Source organism: Apis dorsata, unplaced genomic scaffold (genome assembly GCF_000469605.1).
Source record: "Apis dorsata unplaced genomic scaffold, Apis dorsata 1.3 scaffold_135, whole genome shotgun sequence".
Classification (NCBI taxonomy): domain Eukaryota; kingdom Metazoa; phylum Arthropoda; class Insecta; order Hymenoptera; family Apidae; genus Apis; species Apis dorsata.
Genome location: NW_006263427.1, coordinates 310,230 through 322,285, shown reverse-complemented (window position 1 = coordinate 322,285; position 12,056 = coordinate 310,230). Strand labels below are relative to the sequence as shown.

General features: G+C 28.0%; 1 protein-coding gene across 1 annotated transcript in view; it reads right to left on the bottom strand.

Moving 5' to 3' along the window:
• LOC102674166 (peroxidasin-like) overlaps nucleotides 1–183 on the bottom strand; it is a 290,955-nt gene extending 290,772 nt beyond the window's left edge. Inside the window, exon 1 of the mRNA XM_006613165.2 lies at nucleotides 58–183. The gene's annotated coding sequence lies outside the window, so the exon portion shown is untranslated. The remainder of the gene's footprint in view (nucleotides 1–57) is intronic.
• Between the last annotated feature and the right edge of the window lie 11,873 nt (nucleotides 184–12,056).

The following is a 12,056-nucleotide window of genomic DNA, read 5'->3' as shown; positions in this document are numbered from 1 at the left end:
CGTCTTATTTCCAGAGAAATGCGAGACACGAAATTAAAAGATAAATAGATAATTTACCTATGATATGAAGCAGAACGTTGACTGATCATCTTTTTATTCATTATGTGCAAAATAAACACGAAAACTAAATATTTTATAATAAAAATACGGAAAAATGATGGAATGATTTTACGCGCGAAACACTTCACTTCGAAGAACAGACTGATTGGAACGCCACGTCGGTAGAATTTGAAACTAAAATTGACACTAATTATTGTCTTATAATTTTAAATTATATTATATTATATTATATTATATTGTTTTATAATTTTAAATTATTATATTATTATATAAAACGAGTTTCATATTTCATATATAAATAGTATAGAAATATATACACAAGAAATGAATTTGTTCATATAATGTTGTATTATTATATAATATAGATTATTCTATATAATAATATGAATTTTATTAAAACATATATTTTGTATAGATACATATTTTACAAATGATGAGATACAGAAATGGATTTAAATACAAAATATTCGAATTTGAAGTAATATATGTATTTAATGTAATATTTCATAAATATTTCTATAAACAATGAGACTGCAATATAATCTATTGAAACTCAAAGTGCAATATGTCGATTTTATTTGCATATTCTTTGCGTCTATATACTACATTAATTTATTGATTAACGTTCTACTTATTTATTTGTTATTAATATTCACTCAACCAATATATCATTATAATTCGAATCCAAAATTAATATTACGGTATGCATTTTGCAGTTTTTAAAAATATATATAAATTTTACAAAAAATTATATATAATTTCTAATAGAATATTACAATTTCTTACATTATATTTTAATATTAAATATTATAACTTTCAAAGCAAAATATTTACAAAATATTATTTTAATTTATGAATTGAAGACAAATGAAAATTCGTTCGAAACTAGCTCTCAATGTGTTTAAATTAAAAGTAATAATGAACAAGGCAAAATGAAGAAACTGTATAAAAAGAAAAAGATGAAGTCGATAGTGAGTAAACAACTAAAGTAAGCGAAAAACTTTCAATTCTTCAAATATCTTCGAAGTGTACAAACAGGAGATAATAATGATAGAAACGATAATAACATTTTATCGATTCGATGTAAGAAGTAATACGTTTATTTAAGAAAAAGTTAATTCAAAATTAATGAATTTACACGATAGATAAAGAATAAAAAATATGAAATTATTGAAAAATTTGTTTTGTTATTTTAATAATTTTAAAACGATCACATTGATCCTATCGATTAACTAACTGGTATATTTTATTTAATTAATCTGTTCAATATGATATTAATTTTATAAAAGATAGAAATAAAATTTGCAAATCTAAATAAATAAAAATAAATAAAAATAAATTATATTTATAATATATTTATATAATTAAAGTTCTCAAATGTAAAATAACAAAACAAAAAATTCCAGTCCAATATATTGAAAATATTGAAAATATTTATGAGAATAATAATTTTTTAAAAATATTTTTACAACTTGAAAGAAATTGTAATATACATTAAAATACAAGTATATTTCTCGATAAATTAAAATATGCATAAATTTAATTTTTTTATGTATAATAAAAAAAAGAAATAAACGAAGAAATGTCGACAATTCTTTATTGATAATTTAAACGGGATAAAATGTAGTAGTGCCAAGATCAGAGAGAGGAAAATACGGACGAAATTTTTTAAGAAATTCTTTTCAAAGAAAACTAGCTCGAGATCCAGAGTAAAGAAGAAATTCTGAAGAACTATGTTGCTCTTTGTTTAACTGTAAAACCTGTGAATAATTCCATTATCTATGAACTACTTCGTACAAAGTGGAGGATTTTAAAAAAGAAAAGTAAAAAGTAGTATATTTCAAGAATTAAAATATTATTAATAAAAAAAAATTTTCTTTAAAACTTCTTTAAAACATCAATGATTTTCGTACGAAAAAATATAATGAATATCGAGGCTAACATTATTATGCGTTTAATAATTAAACAATACCATGCTTGTTGAAACATTAAATACAAATAATATGAAATATAAATAGTGAAATCAAACAAAATATATATATAGTATAAAATATTCAAATATTTTTGTTGAAGAATATATGTTAAAAATTTACAATTGAAAAAAAAAAGATAAAAAAAAATCAATATTGAATTATATATTTGTATTTTTCAAACAATTGAACGTGCAAAATAAAATAAAACAAGATCTATCTATCTATTTTTTCTAAACTTGCGTTTTACTCTTAATTACGAGCGTTAAAGCTATTGTGCGTATAGCATAACAAAATAAATAAATCACTTTTTTTTATAATCATAATTTTACTTTTCCTTTTGTAAAGTAATTATCAAATAATAATTAATATAACGATAAATACTAACGACTTGCAATCTAATTATAGATACGTAATCCAATTAAAAGTTGAGAATTACACACGAAAAGTTTGTGATGAAATTACAATGAATACGTTGAATATTCTACGAATACAGACGTACAATTAACATAGATACGACGAGTTAAAATTTATGGAGATGATGAAAACGATGAAGGAGTAGCCAGGTCAAATGTAAAGTATTCTATTTCTCACGGTATTCAACTTTTTTTGAAATAATCAAATCACTCGATATTACTGTAATTTTTACTGATATTACTGAAATAATTATTCGATTTTGTTAAAAGTCTAATTTATCGAATTTGTATTCATTCTGACATCCAATGATATCGCATCTGAAAATCTATCAAAATCTATCATACGTCAAACTTCAATAATAAATAACAAAACTTGGTATCATAAATTTACAAGAGTTTCTCATTTCTTATTCAATTCAGAAGAAATCAGAATACGTGAGAAAAATAATCTCCTCATTTGTTGTTGTCTTATATATTTTATATCCCGTAACACGAATCATAAATAAGAATCTTTTACTCTTCGACTCCAATTAGATAAATTTCCATAATTTAATCACAAATATAAAGTCTTTTTTTCTTTTAGCCACAAACAAACGATCCAAAGTATTGTTATATATTTAAGAAAAAAATGAAACCTCACACTTCCCCAGAAGAGGGGATAAACCAACAGGACTTGCAAAGTGGCCACGAATTCCCATAGGAAATTAAACTCGAGCGTCAAAGAGGATCATCGAATAGAAAGGTAAATTAAACGAAACAGTTTGTATTAATACAAAAAAGAAAGGAAGATCGATTTATCAAGAAGATCTCAATTACTTCTCAACGAGAAGAGAAAGAGAGAATAAAAATTTTCGAAAAGAAAATAACAAATAAAATAAGATCGTCTCGATGCAACTGTTAAAATAACGATCAGTGATGAGTGTTCATCAATTTCTGAGCGTATACTCGAATGCAAGATGGAAAAAGAGAAAACGGATGAAAAGCAGAGGAACAAGACAACCACTCTTGCAGGCCGCGCAAGCCTGTTTAATTAGCGAACAAATTAAATGTCGGGACAGCCACATCCGACATGGCCGCGTAATTAGAGGTATTATAAATTAATTATAACAGGGTGGCGCAGCCAGTTTTGCGGGATTCAATCTTGGAATGAGTTCGGCCAAATGAATGCCAAACAACTTATCCCCCATTTGCCAACCTTTTTCCACGCATTCTGTTACCTCCCCTATCTTCTTCTTTTCGCCTCCATTCCCTTTCCTCCAACTGATTATGAACACTTTCATGCTTTCACGCCATGATATCTCTATCTCTATCCGTATAACGTGTGGTGATTGACGGTCGATTCGATTATATCGGACGTGGAATATAGGAAAGGGTAGCAAGACGGAAGGGGAACGTATCCAGAGAAGGACAATACGATACGATAAACCGAGTTGTCCACCGCTTCCGAGACACGTCTGTCCTATAATATACAGGATGTCAGGTGTCGATCTCAGATGATATATACTCGGTTGCGCGAGATAATTATGCAATGTCAGTATGCGCGACACGAATATAAAATGAAGTTTGGATCATTGTGAAAAATGTGAAAGATCCTCGTTCAGGGAATAAAATACGAAATTATAATGGAGAGGTTGTGATGATGATAAAAATTTTATTTGTCTATTTTTAGAATCGGCGTTTCGATCGAGGTTTCGTTTCGAAAACCGATCAGATAATTATATCCGTGTGTCAAGACGCTGGAATAGCGTCGAGTGTATTCCCTCGAGAGGTATCACGAATTATAGAGTGGAGCTTAGAAGTCTCCGTCACAGAATAGAAACCGATTAAGCGAAACAACCAACTGACTACACCTGTTGATATTTCCCTAGCCACTGTACGTTTCGCATCCACCTACGTGAGCTGGCGTGCACACACGTGTACACCACCGTTTCTCAATCCTCCGTTTCAATGAAATAAGAGAGACGAATTCGAGAAAAGAAAGATTACGAGTCGATTCCTCTAATCGAATCGTAATTTTTCATTATATTTTTTTTTAATTGTACATATATATTCTCCTTCAAATCGATACAATCATTACAAGTTTACAATTGAATTAAAGTTTATTACACTGGATCTATAATATTTTTGAATCATCAATTGAATCATCATTGTTTTTATTGATTATATACAATAATTTCCATCGATTCATTTTGATCATTTTTACCGATAAATTAGATAAAAGTATTAAAATAATTAAATATTACATATTTTCAGATTTTTATATCCGTTTTTGGACTGATCAATATCTTGAAACAAGTATTCAAATTTATCCATACACATTCAATACAAGTGTGTCATCGATACGAACAATCATTTTACATTCCGTTGCTGTTTCTCAATATTTTAAATCCACATATTTAAATTTAAATCATTCCTGTGAATCTACGGTTATCTTTTTTCTTTAATCGTTATTATTTCTTTAATCTTTTTTCTACAATCGTTATTATAATCGAATCAAAGGATCATCAATGATAATTCATTGAAATTTCTCTAATAGATACCTTTCAAAGGCGAAGACAAACGCAGAAATTGAGGCAGGACCGCGATTAAGGATTAATCACAGTTAATTAGCGGGACACGCAGAGAGCGTAGAGATGAAAGCCTCTTGTTCCTTCGTCATTAAACTAATTGACCTGGCTGTTCGTAATGATACGTTATCGACGAATCGTACGAATAGCCGAGAAATGGAAATCGGGCGATAAGTGAGAATCGTATCGTGTTTAGGTCACGAGAAAATCAGCAACGTTTGTCGCCGACATGTATGGTCCCTCATCCGGCCACGTCCATAACACGACGTCATAAACAGAGAGATCAATGTACCGAGATTCCTGTGAATTCTGGCAAGGCTAAATGCACAGCGATCAGAACGCTCACTCACTGTGGTTTATAACTTGGCTACTTGGATATTTGGATTTGATAAACGAATAAATTTTCTACGTGTACTTTAAATAATTTAAAATACAGGTAAAGTATTGAGTCAAAGTATCATTCTATATTTTTATTTTTTCTTTGAATTAAGTAATGATCAAAGAGAATTGTATATTGGATGTAATATAAGTAATTAATTTTGTTTTTAAATTATTCACATTTAAGTTTTTGTATTTTATTAAGTTTCATATTAAGAAAGAACAAACTGTGCATTTATTTGAAGATCTACTAACTTTGAAAATATCCACGTACAATGGTCACAAAAGTATCAAATCGAAATGAAATTGATATGGATTTTTAATATGTACAGAGTACATATTAAAATTCGTGAGATAGAAACAAATATAAAAGTTGATATACAAAAATATCGATTGAGATTTCTTTCTCCAAACATCACGTATTATTATTATTTTTATTTTATTCTACAGGAAATGGTTAAATTGTATAAAAAGAAAATAAAATGTATGGTGAAAAATCACTTTATCGAAACGAAAGAAACAAGAAATTGCCGAATAAAGAAGGTATTTCTTATATAAGATGAATCTCAACTAGTATCTTAACTTTTTTAAAATTTTTCTTAAAAAGTCTACCCAATTTGCATCGTAATTATTTACAACGTAGTAAACTCAACGAAGAAACAATTAAATTTCGAATAAATTATTTCTAGCTGGTCAATAATGTAACGCGCGTGCATCTCTGCGCCAAAAGCTACATGTTCTCTTACCACGGATGCAACTCGACCGATTGATTGCATCGAAACTCGTCCCTAACAGTGGCCTAACGGTGCTGTTACAAATTCATTCGCCACGTAGCCAGCAAGTCTGACAATTTACCGAGTTTCCCGCCACGGATTTGACCATCGCTGCGGAAGCAATAAGGAGTAAGTTCAGGCTCGTTTTCGTGTGATGAGATTCGAACGCTGGACCATTAAACGTCGAATCGATTCCCTTGGAAACTTAGTCCAATGATATCGATGTCATTTGACGTGAAAGAGAGAATGGGACACGAGATGACTGATTCGAGTGATCGAGTTTCTTTTTTTTTTTTTTTTCTTATTTTTTCTTCGGGGAACAGTCTTTTTTTTTGTCGTTTTTTTTTTTCTTTTTTTTTTTTTTTTTTCTTATTTTTTCTTCGGGGAACAGTCTTTTTATTTGTCGTTTTTTTTTTTCGTAACGATAAACTTGAGGAATCGAGGAATCAAGGACTGGGACGATTTATCCGAAAATTCGAGTAATTAAGTTAATGGTTTGGTTGAAATTTTATAGATAATTGATGTTTAATTGAGAAAGCGTTTGATTTCCTGGTCGAATATGTGCAAATGCATTTTCATCGAGTTAATTAGTATGAAATATTTTGAGGTATTCGATATTGAACGTGTTTGAGGGTATAACGCACAACATTGATCGTATTCTCAAGTATAAAACTTGCGTACAAAGGTTAAAATAATGTGAAAAATATACCGGAAAGTGTATTTCAATAATGGAAAGTATTTTTAAACTACGAATCCTTGCAAAAATACTTTGATCGATCCACAGAACTTTTACAAAGCGAATTAAAAATATAATTATTTATTATTAGATATTTATCATTAGAAAATAAGTTCAAAAGTCTATGTACAGTCTGTAAATACTTGTACTCAAACACGGCAAATCCCTTTCCCTAAAATCTTTCTAAGAACATGGTTGCAATGTTCAAGAAAAATATCTACGAAATTCATGCTGCTATAAATGTCACAGAATTATTGTACGAAACTCAGAAGTTTGCATATTGGAACGTTATTTTATTTTTATTTATCACTATGGATTTTTCTAATTGGCAGAAGAAATCACACTAGTTCGATATATAATAAAAAAAGAAAAGAGGATACGTTGAAACTAACAAGAAATTATTAACAAGAATATACTGATAATGAACGATAAAGACAGAATGAGCGAATTCTTCTTCTGTCACAATACTTTTCTGAATTTCTTATTATATTATTTATTTGGATTTCTTAATCTAAAAATTATTAAATACAATCTAATAATATTCTCATCGTGAAAAGAAATATTTTACTGCTATTATTATTTACATTATACAATCGATAAGATTTAACGAATAATCAATAATTCTGATGAGAACAATAACATTATAATAATTTTAAAATGCAAAGATCGTTGGTTTTAAGGAGCAATTCGAGATGAGAAAAATGCAAGATCTCATTAGCAATAGAACGGGAAGATGAACACTTTCGTACATGAATTCCACTCGTGGTAACAATCTCTTAGGATGGTATGATCATTACCAACTTTCTCTACTGGCCGACTTTTTCCTCTCTTTACTACTTCGTATCCGCCAATGATCCTCGAGTGAATGCTTTCACTCAAAACCAATACTTTTCTTATCCTCTCAGTGTAAAATGTTCAAGATAGTTCTCCCATTGTGCGTAATTAAATGAAACAATAATTCCTCTCTTTCAATTTAATTTAATTTTTTAAAATATTTATGAATGTCTACACAACTAACTCGAGGGAATTACAATTTTATTTTTTTCTTTAAAAAATTATAGTTGTGAATATCATTCTTTATTTTTCCTTTTATTGCAAAAATATAATACAAAAAGCATAATTATTTACTCTTCCTTTTTAAAATTAAATAATTAATCGTCATTTTATTTATTCATTAGACTTAGAAAAAGAAAGAATGAATTTCTATGGAATCTAGTAGAAATATTATTTTGCAATAAAGAGAAAAAATATATATATAAAACAAACTTTTATTATTCGAAAAACGTTTTATTTCAAAGACTCTTTCAAATAATAAAAAATATGTTCTAAATTCCTAAAGTTTCATCGATCATAGTTTCAATACAGTTCCATAAAAGAAACTCGAAGAAAGTAGAAATAGGGGATGTTTTGATGTGATTTCCGAAATTTGAATTCTATTCACCCATCGTGAAGATGGAAAGTTCTAACATTAAACTTTAGGAACCGACTATGTATGTATGCATATCATTGTCATTCGTGAAAAACTCATTTTTTCAAACTTTACAAGATACATGTACGTATCCTACTTGGAATGAAAGGAAATAAATAAAAATTTTTTGTCTTCTTTCTAATATTTAGTTCTAACAATAACTTATTTAAAAAGATTAACATTTTTCAAATACGTGGAGAATAACAATATTAATTACATATTAATCACATATATGATCATTTCTAAAAGTCAAAACACAAAAATTGATATATAAAAGTAATTAAAACTTATATATTAAGTTATTAAGCACTTTAAATTTGCATTAAATGAAGAAAAATGAAAACGGAGCAAATGTATGAGAAAGACAAAGCTATCTTTAACAAGATCATTATAAATTTTAAATTTATAAATTTTTCTAATGAATTTTTTTAATCTTCTTTTTAATTTTTTAATTTTTCCATTCAAAAATATTTGAATCCAATTGCGGTATCCCATTTGCAATTATTAACAATTATCAAAATAATTATGGAAATTGAGATTAAAGAATATGTACAATAAAAAAAATATTTTTTCCGTCTAATAAAAGAAAATTTAGATCGCAAAGAGAAAAAAAAAAAAATAATTTGAAATAGGAAATAAAGAAAAGTAACTCGCATCGGAATCATTCCTTTTCTTTTCTTTTTTTTTTATTAAAATTCTTTATTTTCTGTTTCGTAGCATTCTCCTAAATGATAATTGAACGTAACTTAATGAAAAACTCGCGGTGTATCAAGGAGAAAAGGACAGAGATAGAAGGAAAAGAGAAAAATATACTAGAAATATCGAAATATCGTTCACTTAAATCGGCAAAATAGTACGTACATATGTGGCGGTGTACTTTGTTTCTCGTTCCTTTTAAGACACGTGAAATCATCTTAAGATTATAGATTAACGACCGAATGAAGCAAACCAATCGATCAACCGATTCGACCGGTGTTTGGTTCATTAATTGGATAAAGGTACAGAGGCAGATACAGTGGACAGGGGTAAAGTCGTATTTATAAGTTTTTATATCCAAAGAACGTCGTTCACATGGAAAGTCATCGACCAATATTCATTAAAGGCATTGGAATTTTAAAAAAAATTAATAAAAATAAAAAGAAGAGAAGAAAATCATCATTCTCGATGCCATTCTTGATACGAACAACGCTCTTTCTCGTTAAAGCCTTTGTCAAAAAGTATTACAATGCTCGTGAATTAAGTGACGTTATATATATGTAATAAACGGTACAGAAGATTTATATACTCGTAACCGGTGATTGAATAATAATCAAAAACAATAGTTACAACAAAATTATAATAATCATTATAAACCGTGGCGATTAGTCGCATGATATGAACGATTCGTTCGTGTAATTTAAATGCATAATTTATAGCAACAATAACTGTTTAATCCTCATTTGATTATACATCCCATATAAAGAGATTGTATACATTGTACAATCTCGTGCAATATTCTGTTTGTAAGATCATTTGTTTCTTTCATTAGAAAATATTCCATAAATGAGGAAAAGAAAAAAAATATAGAAGAGTGAAGAATACCACGTTCAGAGCGGCATTGGAATTGTTCGAAAGCAAAGGAGAACTTAAGAAAATCTAATAACAAATTCTACTATTTTTGCCACAAATACATTTGAAAATTAGGTATATTTACGTTCGTAAATCCTATTATTTTTTAATCAGGAATACCGCTTTATGTTTTACTTTAAATTAAGTGAAAAAAATATATTTAACACGATACAGGCCGATCATTTGTGTTGCGTTACTCATTAATATCAATTGGATAATATAAAATAAAATATCATATTAACAACAATAATTCTTGAGAATGGAAGAAGGAACGCAAAAAGAATTTTAAGCAGTCTTCGAATCGAGAGTTCATTATAAAATCATTGTGAAAAGTTAAAAATCCTTTAAACATATCGCAAATACAAAAGTTACACTCGTTACCTAAAAAGAAAATTTCTTATTTTAATTGATTCGATAAACATTGAATTTTTTTTTTTACACCTTCGTTTAAACTTTTAGATACTCGTTTTTTTTTTCTTTTGCATAAGTATTTATCAAAAGGACATTCATCTTCGATCAAAGAAAAACAATATATTTCCTTTTTGAAAATTATATTATAATCGATGCAAGAGTGAGGAGAATTTTGTCAAATAACAAAAATCCAAACTCAAAAAAATATATATATTTTTTTTTATCTTTTATAAAGATCTTATATATTAATTATCATCCATATTTTATGATTTTGTAAATTAATATCGTTTCGATCGAATATTTTTACAAAACATAAAATAAAGAAATTAAAACTTAGATTTGAAAATTCGTAGAACATTTTTATTGAATATGCATATACTTTATTTAATATTAATATTAATTGGATAAAAAATATTTGTTCTATACCAGTGCTTTTTTTTTTTTTTTACAAAAATTCCCATTACTTTTGCATCTATGAAGGTCTTCGTTTTATTTAACAGCTATTAAAAAATTAGCATCGATTTTGATATAAACCATTAAATATAATCCGCTTTCGATTGATCTTATTATGTCAATATTTCATTAGCACTTTTTTTTTCTTCTTTTTAAATTTTTTAGAACGTCGAATGAATTAAAAAGAAGAGATAATAATAATCGTTGTTGTAATAATAATAAGAAAAAACGTAAGAACGTTTAATTTTTAAAAACGGTACTACTAACGATATTTGTAGCAAAAATATACAGGCCACGTGGCTGCTTACAATATACGCTTCGCAAATTCTTAAAAGGAAAGAAAACTTAACAAACGCGAGAGAAATGAAATTATTTTTCTTTTTTTATGTTTTTTTCGACAAAGAACATAACGGTTAACGTCGTCAAAACAACCATCACTCAATGTCAGTCAGGCGCGGCTGTACAAATCATTGATATCCACTGACAATGAGTTCATTGATTGTACACCTATACTTAAGAATCTAGATTTTATTACGAAACTGCTCGCATGAATTTCACAAACAATTTTTCTTTTTTTTCTTTTTCCTTTAATTACACCACGAAAAAAGAAACTATTGACCCATGCTACTCCGCTCGATTATTCCAATAATAATTATATTTACGGATGCATCGTACATGCGTTATTGCCAATAACATATGTACCGCTTCATCTTCGTACTGTTGTTTCCTGAACAACCTCACAGAGATATACTGAGATACATATTTCCCATTCGGTGTGTCAAGTCAAAAAATTACTTATAATATTAAATATACAATGAGCTAAAGTATATTCTTCATTGAAATTCATATAATTCAAATTCATATATGATTCAAATTCATATATGATTCAAATTCTTCGACTTTTCCAACTTTTCTAAGTTTTCCGAGACACAACAACGCAGTGATCGAACGAGTGTTTCGCCGTTCAAATGTGTTTTGCCGACTGATTGATAAAAATTTGTATATATACAACGTACGAAGATGAAACACAAGGAACGGAATATGTATATTTATATACACGAATCGGGGAGCATGTGTTATGAATGCATAATATGCATACATATCAGTGTGTGTTTACATAATATGAAATGTTTTATATGTGCACGTATTTGAATGTAATTGTGTTTGCGTATATATGTGTATACGTATGTATGTGTGTACGTATGTATGCATGTAC